Source organism: Oncorhynchus clarkii, chromosome 17 (assembly GCF_045791955.1).
Source record: "Oncorhynchus clarkii lewisi isolate Uvic-CL-2024 chromosome 17, UVic_Ocla_1.0, whole genome shotgun sequence".
NCBI classification, from domain to species: Eukaryota; Metazoa; Chordata; class Actinopteri; order Salmoniformes; family Salmonidae; genus Oncorhynchus; species Oncorhynchus clarkii.
In genome coordinates, this window is record NC_092163.1 from 4,168,467 (window position 1) to 4,182,881 (window position 14,415).

At 42.8% G+C, this 14,415-nt stretch overlaps 1 pseudogene; it reads left to right on the forward strand.

Annotated features, from left to right (window-relative positions):
• The first annotated feature begins 3,616 nt into the window (after positions 1-3,616).
• Positions 3,617-14,081, forward strand: LOC139370244 (zinc finger protein 852-like; annotated as a pseudogene).
• Positions 14,082-14,415: the final 334 nt, after the last annotated feature.

Consider the following 14,415-nt stretch of genomic DNA (forward strand, 5'->3'; position numbering starts at 1 on the left):
GATGTGAGAAGTGTGCAGGAGGGCATGAGACGAAGGAATGTTTACTATCAGTGGATTTTTTTTCTAAAGGGAATAGTGCTGTAAAAAAAACGTTTTTAAATAAAACATTTTTGGGGAAATAAATTGCTTAGTCATTTGTGTGTGTTTTGTCCCACTTTCACACAGAGAGTTCAATTGTATATCATTATTATTTCTTACTGAAGGTAGGTCATATTTTTTATTTAACGAGGCAAGTCAGTTCAGAACAAATTCTTATTTACAGTGACGGCCTACCCCGGGCCAAACCTGGACGACGCCGGGCCAAACCCGGACGGCCCCGGGCCAAACCCGGACGGCCCCGGGCCAAACCCGGACGGCGCCGGGCCAAACCCGGACGATGCTGGGCCAATTGTGCGCCGCCCTATGGGACTTCCAATCACAGCCGGATGTGATTCAGCCTGGATTCGAGCCAGGGACTGTAGTGACGCCTCTTGCACTGAGATGCAGTGCCTCAGACCGCTGTGCCGTTCGGGAGCCCTGACATGTTTCAGATACACTGGACCAAATGTTTAATAATGTATCAGTCATGTCTGCCTCTTTAAAATGAATGAATTTATCAGGAAACACCATGTCTGCCTCTTTAAAATGAATGGATTTATTAGGAAACACCATGTCTGCCTCTTTAAAATGAATGGATTTATTAGGAAACACCATGTCTGTCTCTTTAAAATGAATGGATTTATTAGGAAACACCATGTCTGCCTCTTTAAAATGAATGGATTTATTAGGAAACACCATGTCTGTCTCTTTAAAATGAATGGATTTATTAGGAAACACCATGTCTGTCTCTTTAAAATGAATGGATTTATTAGGAAACACCATGTCTGTCTCTTTAAAATGAATGGATTTATTAGGAAACACCATGTCTGTCTCTTTAAAATGAATGGATTTATTAGGAAACACCATGTCTGTCTCTTTAAAATGAATGGATTTATTAGGAAACACCATGTCTGTCTCTTTAAAATGAATGGATTTATTAGGAAACACCATGTCTGTCTCTTTAAAATGAATGGATTTATAAGGAAACACCATGTCTGTCTCTTTAAAATGAATGGATTTATTAGGAAACACCATGTCTGCCTCTTTAAAATGAATGGATTTATTAGGAAACACCATGTCTGCCTCACTCTGTAAAATGAATGGATTTATCAGGAAACACCATGTCTGCCTCTTTAAAATGAATGGATTTATTAGTTAAAATTGAATACATTTTGTTGACGTGTTTGGACTGCATATTTGCTTATTTTTAAATAGGTTAAACCAATGTATTATTTGTGTGTGTGTGTGTGTGTGTGTGTATTTTCGGTCGGTGATGCTGCTGTGGGACATGCAGTATAAAAACCATTGGACAGTACCAAAGATTGTCTATTACATTGACAAGATATTCGAGTGACCGATCTAACAATGGAAATATATGTCTTCTAAAATGGAGGAGGGAGATTCCTAGATGTGAGAAGTGTGCAGGAGGGCATGAGACGAAGGAATGTTTACTATCAGTGGATAAAAGATGTATGTGTTAGCTTGTTGGGGGGTGCCCATGGGCTGGAGATCGGAGGAGTCTGGTGAGAGAAAGGCAGGTTGAGGTTGCCAGCGTTAGAGTATTGCAGAGCGTCGTATGCCAAAGCAGTGAAGAGGAAGATGGGTACAGCAGGGTGAGGGATCCTGAGTGGATTTCCTCTGAGTAGAGCACAGGGGGATGGGAAGAATATGTGCTTCAGTAAGGTGGGGCGGTTTTTAGCAGTTATAGCCACGGTTGTCCATTGTTCTGCAAAAACGTATTGGAAGTCACAGAAAATAGAAGTTGTGGTGGAAGCGGCTGAGAAGTACTTTGGATTGTGAGGATTTACTGCAGAACAGTTGCAGTGGGTGTTGAGTGGTAGTGTTCTGTCCTTAGACCACTGGTCTGGACTAGGATTAGACAGGGTTAAATAGTGGAATGGGGTGGTAGTGTTCTGTCCTCAGACCACTGGTCTGGACTAGGATTAGACAGGGTTAAATAGTGGAATGGGGTGGTAGTGTTCTGTCCTTAGACCACTGGTCTGGACTAGGATTAGACAGGGTTAAATAGTGGAATGGGGTGGTAGTGTTCTGTCCTTAGACCACTGGTCTGGACTAGGATTAGACAGGGTTAAATAGTGGAATGGGGTGGTAGTGTTCTGTCCTCAGACCACTGGTCTGGAGAAGGATTAGACAGGGTTAAATAGTGGAATGGGGTGGTAGTGTTCTGGTCTGGAGAAGGATTAGACAGGGTTAAATAGTGGAATGGGGTGGTAGTGTTCTGGACTAGGATTAGACAGGGTTAAATAGTGGAATGGGGTGGTAGTGTTCTGGTCTGGAGAAGGATAAGACAGGGTTAAATAGTGGAATGGGGTGGTAGTGGTCTGGTCTGGAGTAGGTTTAGACAGGGTTAAATAGTGGAATAGGGTGGTAGTGTTCTGGTCTGGAGTAGGTTTAGACAGGGTTAAATAGTGGAATGGGGTGGTAGTGTTCTGTCCTCAGACCACTGGTCTGGACTAGGATTAGACAGGGTTAAATAGTGGAATGGGGTGGTAGTGTTCTGTCCTCAGACCACTGGTCTGGAGAAGGATTAGACAGGGTTAAATAGTGGAATGGGGTGGTAGTGTTCTGGTCTGGACTAGGATTAGACAGGGTTAAATAGTGGAATGGGGTGGTAGTGTTCTGGTCTGGAGAAGGATTAGACAGGGTTAAATAGTGGAATGGGGTGGTAGTGTTCTGGACTAGGATTAGACAGGGTTAAATAGTGGAATGGGGTGGTAGTGTTCTGGTCTGGAGTAGGTTTAGACAGGGTTAAATAGTGGAATGGGGTGGTAGTGTTCTGGACTAGGATTAGACGGGGTTAAATAGTGGAATGGGGTGGTAGTGTTCTCGTCTGGAGTAGGTTTAGACAGGGTTAAATAGTGGAATGGGGTGGTAGTGTTCTGGACTAGGTTTAGACAGGGTTAAATAGTGGAATGGGGTGGTGGGTTTTTAAAGAGGGTTAATAGTTGCCATGGTAATTGTCCTTGTTCCCGTCTTACCGGAAGTAAATGCAGGTCGGTTGTGACGGGCCTCCCACTCCAGTACAGTAGGCGGCGGTGTAATGCAGACAAATCCGCCAAAACAAATCATAAAGAAGAAGAAGAAGAAGCGACTCATCAGTAGCAGCTTGCTAAACCCACCAAACAAACAGTTACTAGTGTCCAGACACGTCCTGTGGAGGTTAGGCAATGTGTTTTAAATACACTTATGTTTACACCTTAGTGCCGTTAATCGGGTTTTTTAATTTCACATCCAGTTAGGGACGGCGTTGTTTGTCTGCTGCTAATGTTATAGATAGATGGCTACGGCCGTTTCGACGGCACCAGTAGCTGAAGCTAACTTAGTTAACTTTTCACCAACACGTTTTCCAGAAATAAACAAACGGCTTGTAACAATTTATATTAAGTTAAAGGATTCATTTTTTACTTCGGCGAGTAAAGAACCGTCGGTGTCCCCATCTTTCGTCAAACCAGCTGGCTACTATAGGTATCTTCTTGTTGGTATATTGACCTAATCTAGTTGACTCACATTCCCGACAATGAGCTCACTAAGTTACTCCCCCCTTGTTAAAGAAGAGGAGGTCTGCTGGACGGAGAAAGAGGGTATGTTGGTGAACAGTGTCGTGAAAGAGGAAGAGGCCGTTATTACAGTGAAGGAGGAGGATGAAGAAGAGGATGCCGTTTTTGGAGTGGGGAAGGAGGAGGAGGAGGCTGCCACAGTGAAAGAAGAAGAGGAGGATGTTACAGTGGAAGAGGAGGAAGAACCTTTTGGAGAGGAAGAGCAGGATATCTCAAAAGAGGAAGATGAAGTCGTTTTGGGAGTGAAAGAGGAGGTGACTGATGATCTGATTAACACCCGTGAGTATCTTAAACACAGGCACAAACTCTCTGCAGTTGTTGAACCACAGTGTGTTTTTTAAGGGGGTCATTCTACTGAAGTTCTACACTGTACTGTAGGATTTGGGTCGTTCCATGTGGTCGTTCCATGTGATTTCAATCACTTTCTGACTGCACCCCCTTTTGACTTGAACGAAACCCGACATGTTTACACATGATATCAAACTCAACCTTGTATCTATTTCAGTGATGAAGACCTGGGATATCTCTCAATAAGGTGGGGTTGGGTTTGAAAAAATGGGTCAACTTTGATAAACTCTATCTCCTGAGGATGTTTTGGCATTCAGCTCCAAAACGTCACTTTCTGAACACTTCTACCTTGGGCAAACATGTTTGGAAGGTTTCTGAACACTTCTACCTTGGGCAAACATGTTTGGAAGGTTTCTGAACACTTCTACTATGGGCAAACATGTTTGGAAGGTCTCTGAACACTTCTACCTTGGGAAAACATGTTTGGAAGGTTTCTGAACACTTCTACCTTGGGCAAACATGTTTGGAAGGTTTCTGAACACTTCTACCTTGGACAAACATGTTTGGAAGGTCTCTGAACACTTCTACCTTGGGCAAACATGTTTGGAAGGTTTCTGAACACTTCTACCTTGGGCAAACATGTTTGGAAGGTCTCTGAACACTCTACCTTGGGCAAACATGCTTGGAAGGTTTCTGAACACTTATACCTTGGGCAAACATGTTTGGAAGGTTTGAACACTTCTACCATGGGCAAACATGTTTGGAAGGTCTCTGAACACTTCTACCTTGGGCAAACATGTTTGGAAGGTTTCTGAACACTTCTACCATGGGCAAACAAGTTTGGAAGGTCTTTGAACACTTCTACCTTGGGCAAACATGTTTGGAAGGTTTCTGAACACTTCTACCTTGGGCAAACATGTTTGGAAGGTTTCTGAACACTTCTACCTTGGGCAAACATGTTTGGAAGGTTTCTGAACACTTCTACCTTGGGCAAACATGTTTGGAAGGTCTCTGAACACTTCTACCATGGGCAAACATGTTTGGAAGGTCTCTGAACACTTCTACCTTTGGGCAAACATGTTTGGAAGGTTTCTGAACACTTCTACCTTGGGCAAACATGTTTGGAAGGTTTTCGTTCAAAACGAAGGGGGTGCAGTCAGGAAGGGATTGAATTCATATGGAACGACCCATTGTTTAGTAGCCTAACAAATATGTTTACTTAACATGTTGCCGGTACTGACTTGGCTACCCGTAAAACTGCAATTAAACACAGTCTCAAATAACTGTCCCTTTTCATTAACCGCAACGGCACACATTTCAGCAAATTAACGGCCGTTTCAAATTAACACCTGTTTCAAATTAACGCCCGTTTCAAATTAACGCCCGTTTCAAATTAACGCCCGTTTCAAATTAACGCCCGTTTCAAATTAACGCCGAGTGTAAATGAATTGTTTGAAGTTATCATCAATTACCATGACTACCTTGATTACTAGACTTGTTTACGAGGTTTAATGTTTGATTTGTTACATTGACATAATGAATGAATAACTCTGGGGAAACATGATGGTAGTCAGCCCTAGTTACCACAGTAAGAAAGCCCGCCTACTCCACCAATCAGATGAGGGAATGTGATGACTCGTAATGCCGACCTGTTTGCACGGGCCAGATGAGAAACATGCATTTAGTCTATTGAGTCATTAATGATTTGGTTGTTTATTAAATGTAGTGTAACCAGCCGTTTTATATGCTACGTGTTCAAACTCCGTTTACTTATGATGATGTTTGCCCTTACTCATAGTTACTGCGTTGTTTTGAGAATGGCCTGTAGACTAACAAATTGACACACCTTGATTTTAGATTAAAATCTATTATTATAAAACAGCTAAACAGACATGTTCACTGAATTTTTGTTGTTGAAATTGTCCGAATTTTTTTGGGGCTGATTTCAGATTAACTTCAGTCCTGTTACATACTAATTTATTTAATTTATCATGGCCTTGCAGTCCAATTTTTTGGGGGGGATTTTGTACCAGTTTCTGTCTCTGTACAAAGGCATCGTCTTCAAGCTATGGAAGATGACAAAATATTTAATAATGATTGATTGTACTTACATGGCACTTTTCTAGACCCCAGACCTCTTTACAGTGTAAAGGGGGAAACTCCCCTCCCTAACTCCACTTACATAGTCTTTATTTACATATATTTACATATATTTAATTGGCTCCACCCCCCTCTGGGGACAGAAGGAAGTTTTGTTTTGTTACAGATTTTGTTACATACATTATTCATGGTACTTAATTAATTATTCATACATGGTACTTAATTAATTATTCATACATGGTACTTTCATACACAGGATTACAGTGCCTCCGGAAAGTACTCATATCCCATGACTTTTTCCACATTTTGATGTGGCACAGCCTGAATTTAAAATTGATGAAATTTATAATTCCCCCCCCCCCACTGGCCTACCAACAATACCCCATAATGTCAAAGTGGTATTATGTTTTTCAACACTTCTCTAGGATAGGGGGCAGCATTCGGGAATTTTGGATGAAAAGCGTGCCCAAATTAAACCGCCTGCTACTCATGCCCAGAAGCTAAGATATGCATATTATAGTAGTAGATTTGGATAGAAAACACTCTGAAGTTTCTAAAACTGTTTGAATCATGTCTGTGACTATAACAGAACTTATTTGGCGAAACCCCGAGGACAAACCAATCAGATTCTCTTTTTTTTTTGAGGTCGCTCTCTTTTTTGGGGTGTTGATTGGGAATCCAGATTTCGAAGGGACCTTCTTGCAGTTCCTATCGCTTCCACTGGATGTCAACAGTCTTTAGAAATTTGTTGAGGTTTTTCCTTTGAGAAATGAAGAAGTAACACCGTTCAGAATGAGGCTCGAGGGAAGTGTACTCTGTCAGAGGCGCGTGACCTGAAAGCTAGCTCCACTTTGTTTTCCTCCGGTATTGAACACAGATCATCCCGTCTTCAATTTGATCGATTATTTACGTAAAAAAAGTTAGTTGTATTACAAAAGTAGTTTGAAACGTTTGGACAAAGCTTACAGGTAACTTTTGTAGTCATGTTGCACGAGTTGGAACCTGTGTTTTTCTGGATCCAACGTGCCAAATAAATAGACATTTTGGAGATATAATGACGGATTAATCGAACAAAAGGACCATTTGTGATGTTTATGGGACATATTGGAGTGCCAACAGAAGAAGCTCTTCAAAGGTAAGGCATTAATTATATCTTTATTTCTGCGTTTTGTGTCGCGCCTGGAGGGTTGACATATGATGGTCTGTGTTTGTTTGCTTGGATGCTGTCCTCAGATAATTGCATGGTTTACTTTCGCCGTAAAGCATTTTTGAAATCTGACACGTTGGCTGGATTCACAACAAGTGTAGCTTTAATTTGGTATATTCAATGTGTGATTTCATGGAAGTTGAATTTTTATAGAAATTTATTTGAATTTGGCGCTCTGCATTTTCACTGGATGTTGGCCAGTTGGGACGCTGCCGTCCCACATATCCCAGAGAGGTTTTAACAAATGAATGAAAAGCTGAGCTGTCTTCAGTCTAAGTATTCAACTCCTTTGTAATGGCAAGCCTAAATAAGTTCAGGATTAAAAATGTGCTTAACCATTCACATAAGTTGCATGGATTCACTCTGTGTGCAGTAAGAGTGTTTAACATGAGTTTTGAATGACTATCTCATCTCTGTACCCCACACATACAATAATTATCTGTAAGGTCCCTCAGTCGAACAGTGAATTTCAAGCAGGAAGGAAACCACAGTTTTTTTCACCATGAGACCAATGGTGACTTTAAAACAGAGTTTAATGGCTGTGATAGAAGAAAAGTGAGGATGGATCAACAACATTGTAGTTACTCCACAATACTAACGTAATTGACAGTGTGAAAAGAAGGAAGCCTGTACAGAATATATATATATATATATATATATATATACATATACATATACATTCTGTTTGCAACAAGGCACTAAAGAAATACTGCAAAAAATGTGGCAAAGCAATTCACTTTTTGTCCTGAATAAAAATGTATATGTTTGGGGCAAATCTACACATTACTTAGCACCACTCTCCATATTTTCAAACATAGTGGTGGCTGCATCATGTTATGGGTATGCTTGCAGCCATTAAGGACTGGGGAGTTTTTCAGGATAAAAAAATAAAAATAGAATGGAGCTAAGCACAGGCAAAATCCTAGAGGAAAACCTGGTTCAGTCTGCTTTCCACCAGACACTGGGAGATGAATTCACCTTTCAGCAGAACAATAAGCTAAAGCACAAAGCCAAATATACACTGGTGTTGCTTACCAAGGCGACATTGAATTTCCTGAGTGGCCTAGTTACAGTTTGACTTAAAATCGTCTCGAAAAATCTATTGCCAGACTTAAATGGCTGTCTAGCAATGAACAACCAATTTGACAGAGCTTGGAATAATTGTTTTAAATAATAATTTGCAAATATTGTACAGTCCAGGTGCTAAACTCTTAGACGTAGAAAGTCAGAAAGAAGCTGTAGTCACTGCCTGGGGATTCTAACATGTATTGATGTGAATATTTATGTCAATGGGATCTGAATGGGTCTGAAAAAAAATCTATCTAAATCTATTTAATCTGTTTGATTTCAGTCTGTAATGTGGATTAAGTCAAGGGGTATGAATACTTTCTGAAGGCACTGATAGGAATAGTTTCACAAGCAGTGAAAACCGGACAAATAAACCCCTCCTCCCACCGCCTCGACCAATCAGATGACCGGCTTCATCAGTGCCATGGGATCTTTAGTGACCACAGAGTTGGGACACTCGTTTTAAAAGTCCACATCTTCCATTTTGTTGAGGAACATTCCATTGTTATTTAGTAATTCAACATTATTCTAATAAAATGAATTTTGTAAAAGTGTAAGGTGTAAATGCTTGTAGGGAAACTAACAGCGTTTCTCCGTCAAACAGATGAACTCCTCTGTTCTCGGAACGGAAACTCTTATACTAGATGAGAGTAGCAACAGTTAGCTACTAGGCATCTAAAAGAGAGTCGACAACTTTACCCATTTGCCGAAAATGTTTGTCCTTTCTCGATGTTGTGAATTTTAGTGACGTTGCCAACTCTTGTTCCTTAATGTATTTAGTTATTTGGTCCTCAAACTTGAACTCGAGGTATGCAGTTTTGGATAATGAGGTGTTTCTCCTACGAACCAGAATACGCGCCATAAACATTCCTCATCTGATTGGTTGAGTAGGCCGGCCTTCTGATTTTGTGGCTGTGGTAACTAGTGACCACAATTTTTATAGCCAGTAAGAAACGGCTAGCCATTGACTGCTAACAGCTGAGAACTGCTAGCTAACTGGGAAGCACCAAAACCATTAAACTTCGGGAGAAATCAGTTGATCGCCGTCTTGGGGGGAAAATAAGAACTGCCTGAACATGCACAGTCAGAGTATACTAAGAGTCTCCTATAAGAGCCTGTCTCCTATAAGAGCCTGTTGTGTTCAGTGATTTAAGCAAATGAAAGCCTGGCTGTTTATCTAAGTTTACGGTTTATTCACTATTAGGTTTATTAAATGCAGAACTGACAAGTTCAATAGTGATTTTATTAGTCTACAAAGCACTACAGCCACTTTGATTACACGCTATTTTATTAAGGGAACTAGTCTAGATTAAACCTTGTAGGAATCTAGTCTGGAGTAAACCTCCTAGGAAGACAGTCCCATGGCACTTATCGCAAGAGTTGGGATGTTAATGCTGTTGTCCTGGAAAAATGTCCATTCATCCCATCCCCTCCTCCTTTAACTATTCCCCAGGTTGTTTCTGTAAATGAGAATATGTTCTCAGTCAACTTACCTGGTAAAATAAATAGTTTTTTAAATTCAGATTTCTCTGTTTAATCAATATTGTTTTTGTTTATCTTTGACAGGAGAGAGACCAGACTCTCACTCTGACAGCGGGAAGAGTCCTTCAGAGGATCCAGATCCAGAGACATCCAAACCAGCAAGACAACACCACTACTGCCATTGTGGAAAGAGTTTTTGGTGGTTAGGGCACTTTAGAGACCATAAGAGAATACACATAGGGGAGAAGCCTTACCAATGCTCCCAGTGTGAAAAAAGTTTTAGCCACTTATGGAACCTGAAATTGCATAATAGAATACACACAGGAGATAAGCCTTTCCACTGCTCCCTGTGTGGAAACAGTTTTACCCACTTAAGGGCCCTGAAAAGACATGAAAGGACACACACAGAAGATAAGGCTCATCACTGCTCCCAGTGCGGAAAGAGTTTTACCCTGTTAGGGAGCCTAAAAAGACACGAGAGAATACACTCTGGAGAAAAGCCTCACCACTGCTCTCAGTGTGGAAAGAGTTTCAGCTGGTTAACAAGCCTGAAAATACACGAGAGAACACATACAGGGGAGAAGCCTTTCCACTGCTCTCAGTGTGGGAAAAGATTTTCCCAGTTAGGGGATCTAAAAGAACATAAGAGAACGCACACTGGAGAAAAGCCTTACCACTGTTCCCAGTGTGGGAAGAGATTCACCCGGTCAGGAAACCTGAAAAATCATGAGCTAACACACTCTGTATATAAGCCTTATCACTGCTCCCAGTGTGAAAAAACATTTTTTTCATCAAATGCCCTGAAACAACATGAGTTAACACATGCTGAAGAGAAACCTTTCCACTGTTCCCAGTGTGGAAAGAGATTTTTCTTATCAGGTCACCTGAAAAGACATGAGCTAATACACTCTGCGGAGAAGCCTTTCCACTGTTCTTATTGTGAAAAGAGTTTTAAGAGTTTATGGAACATGAAAGTGCATCAAAAAACACACACAAAGGAGAAGCCTTCCACTGCTCCCACTGTGGGATGAAATGTACACGGTTTCAACAATTGAAAGAGCATGAAAGAATCAACAGCTGAGAGAAGTTATTAGTGGTCCCAGAGTGGGAAGGGATATAGAACAACACATGGGATTAGAGCCATTTGTGAAAGAAAGTTTGGTTTATTTATTGTGTATAAAAATGTTGTGAAAGATATATTATTCACGTGGAATATCCCTTTACTATGTTGCTAGAATCGTATTTAAAGGGTTACATCTAAGATGACGTGAGGGAACATTTATTTGAACAGTTTTTTTTGGGGGGGTATCTGTACTTTACTTTTAAAAAACTTATTTGACTACATTCCTAAAGAACATAATGTACTTTTTTTACTCCGTACATTTTCCCTGACACCCAAGAGTACTCATTACATTTTGAATGCTCAACAGGACAGGAAAATGGTCCAATTCACACACTTATCAAGAGGACATCCCTACTGCGTCTGATGTGGCGGACTCACTAAACAGAGGACATCCCTACTGCGTCTGATGTGGCGGACTCACTAAACAGAGAACATCCCTACTGCGTCTGATGTGGCGGACTCACTAAACAGAGAACATCCCTACTGCGTCTGATCTGGCGGACTCACTAAACAGAGAACATCCCTACTGCGTCTGATCTGGCGGACTCACTAAACAGAGGACATCCCTACTGCGTCTGATCTGGCGGACTCGCTAAACAGAGGACATCCCTACTGCGTCTGATCTGGCGGACTCACTAAACAGAGGACATCCCTACTGCGTCTGATGTGGCGGACTCACTAAACAGAGGACATCCCTACTGCGTCTGATCTGGCGGACTCACTAAACAGAGGACATCCCTACTGCGTCTGATGTGGCGGACTCACTAAACAGAGAACATCCCTACTGCGTCTGATCTGGCGGACTCACTAAACAGAGAACATCCCTACTGCGTCTGATCTGGCGGACTCACTAAACAGAGAACATCCCTAATGCGTCTGATGTGGCGGACTCACTAAACAGAGGACATCCCTACTGCGTCTGATCTGGCGGACTCACTAAACAGAGGACATCCCTACTGCGTCTGATCTGGCGGACTCACTAAACAGAGGACATCCCTACTGCGTCTGATCTGGCGGACTCACTAAACAGAGGACATCCCTACTGCGTCTGATGTGGCGGACTCACTAAACAGAGGACATCCCTACTGCGTCTGATCTGGCGGACTCACTAAACAGAGGACATCCCTACTGCGTCTGATCTGGCGGACTCACTAAACAGAGGACATCCCTACTGCGTCTGATCTGGCGGACTCACTAAACAGAGGACATCCCTACTGCGTCTGATCTGGCGGACTCACTAAACAGAGGACATCCCTACTGCGTCTGATCTGGCGGACTCACTAAACACAAACGCTTCATTTGTAACTGAGTCAGAGGCTCTAACTGTGAATTAAAAAAAAACAAGAACATTGTGCTGTCTGGTTTGCCTAGTATAATGAATTTTAAATGATTTATACTTTTTACTTTTAAAATCAAATACTTTTAGACTTTTACTCTATTTTACTGGGTGACTTTCACTTTTAGTTGAGTCATTTTCTGTTAAGGCATCTTTACTTTTACTCAAGTATGACATATGTATGATTTATCAAGTATGATTGGGTCCCACCACTGTTCATCAACAAACTGTGTGACAAACCTGAACTTTCTTTTTGTGAGTAGCCTACAATAAATAAATACAATTTTGAGGACAATGTTGGGCCATTACACATGTCCACTAGGGTACACATGACCAATAGGGTGCACATGGCCACTAGGGTACACATGACCACTAGGGTACACATGTCCACTAGGGTGCACATGGCCACTAGGGCGCACATGGCCACTAGGGCGCACATGGCCACTAGGGCGCACATGGCCACTAGGGCGCACATGGCCACTAGGGCGCACATGGCCACTAGGGCGCACATGGCCACTAGGGCACACATGTCCACTAGGGCACACATGTCCACTAGGGTGAACATGTCCACTAGGGTACACATGGACTTGCAGTTCAAGAACACACACACAGTGCTCCCATTGTCTGATATTTTTGACTGTTTTTGTTTTTGACGTTCCTGACTCGATAGACTCTATGCACAGAGACTGTCCTGACTCGATAGACTGCATGCACAGAGACTGTCCTGACTCGATAGACTGCATGCACAGAGACTGTCCTGACTCGATAGACTGCATGCACAGAGACTGTCCTGACTCGATAGACTGCATGCACAGAGACTGTCCTGACTCGATAGACTGCATGCACAGAGACTGTCCTGACTCGATAGACTGCATGCACAGAGACTGTCCTGACTCGATAGACTGCATGCACAGAGACTGTCCTGACTCGATAGACTGCATTCACAGAGACTGTCCTGACTCGATAGACTGCATGCACAGAGACTGTCCTGACTCGATAGACTGCATGCACAGAGACTGTCCTGACTCGATAGACTGCATGCACAGAGACTGTCCTGACTCGATAGACTGCATGCACAGAGACTGTCCTGACTCGATAGACTGCATGCACAGAGACTGTCCTGACTCGATAGACTGCATGCACAGAGACTGTCCTGACTCGATAGACTGCATGCACAGAGACTGCCCTGACTCGATAGACTGCATGCACAGAGACTGTCCTGACTCTATAGACTCTATGCACAGAGACTGTCCTGACTCGATAGACTGCATGCACAGAGACTGTCCTGACTCGATAGACTGCATGCACAGAGACTGTCCTGACTCTATAGACTGCATGCACAGAGACTGTCCTGACTCGATAGACTGCATGCACAGAGACTGTCCTGACTCGATAGACTGCATGCACAGAGACTGCCCTGACTCGATAGACTGCATGCACAGAGACTGCCCTGACTCGATAGACTGCATGCACAGAGACTGCCCTGACTCGATAGACTGCATGCACAGAGACTGCCCTGACTCGATAGACTGCATGCACAGAGACTGCCCTGACTCGATAGACTGCATGCACAGAGACTGCCCTGACTCGATAGACTGCATGCACAGAGACTGTCCTGACTCGATAGACTGCATGCACAGAGACTGCCCTGACTCGATAGACTGCATGCACAGAGACTGCCCTGACTCGATAGACTGCATGCACAGAGACTGTCCTGACTCGACAGACTGCATGCACAGAGACTGCCCTGACTCGATAGACTGCATGCACAGAGACTGTCCTGACTCGATAGACTGCATGCACAGAGACTGTCCTGACTAGATAGACTGCATGCACAGAGACTGTCCTGACTCGATAGACTGCATGCACAGAGACTGTCCTGACTCGATAGACTGCATACACAGAGACTGTCCTGACTCGATAGACTGCATACACAGAGACTGTCCTGACTCGATAGACTGCATGCACAGAGACTGTCCTGACTCGATAGACTGCATGCACAGAGACTGTCCTGACTCGATAGACTGCATGCACAGAGACTGTCCTGACTCGATAGACTGCATGCACAGAGACTGTCCTGACTCGATAGACTGCATGCACAGAGACTGCCCTGACTCGATAGACTGCATGCACAGAGACTGTCGATAGACTCGTT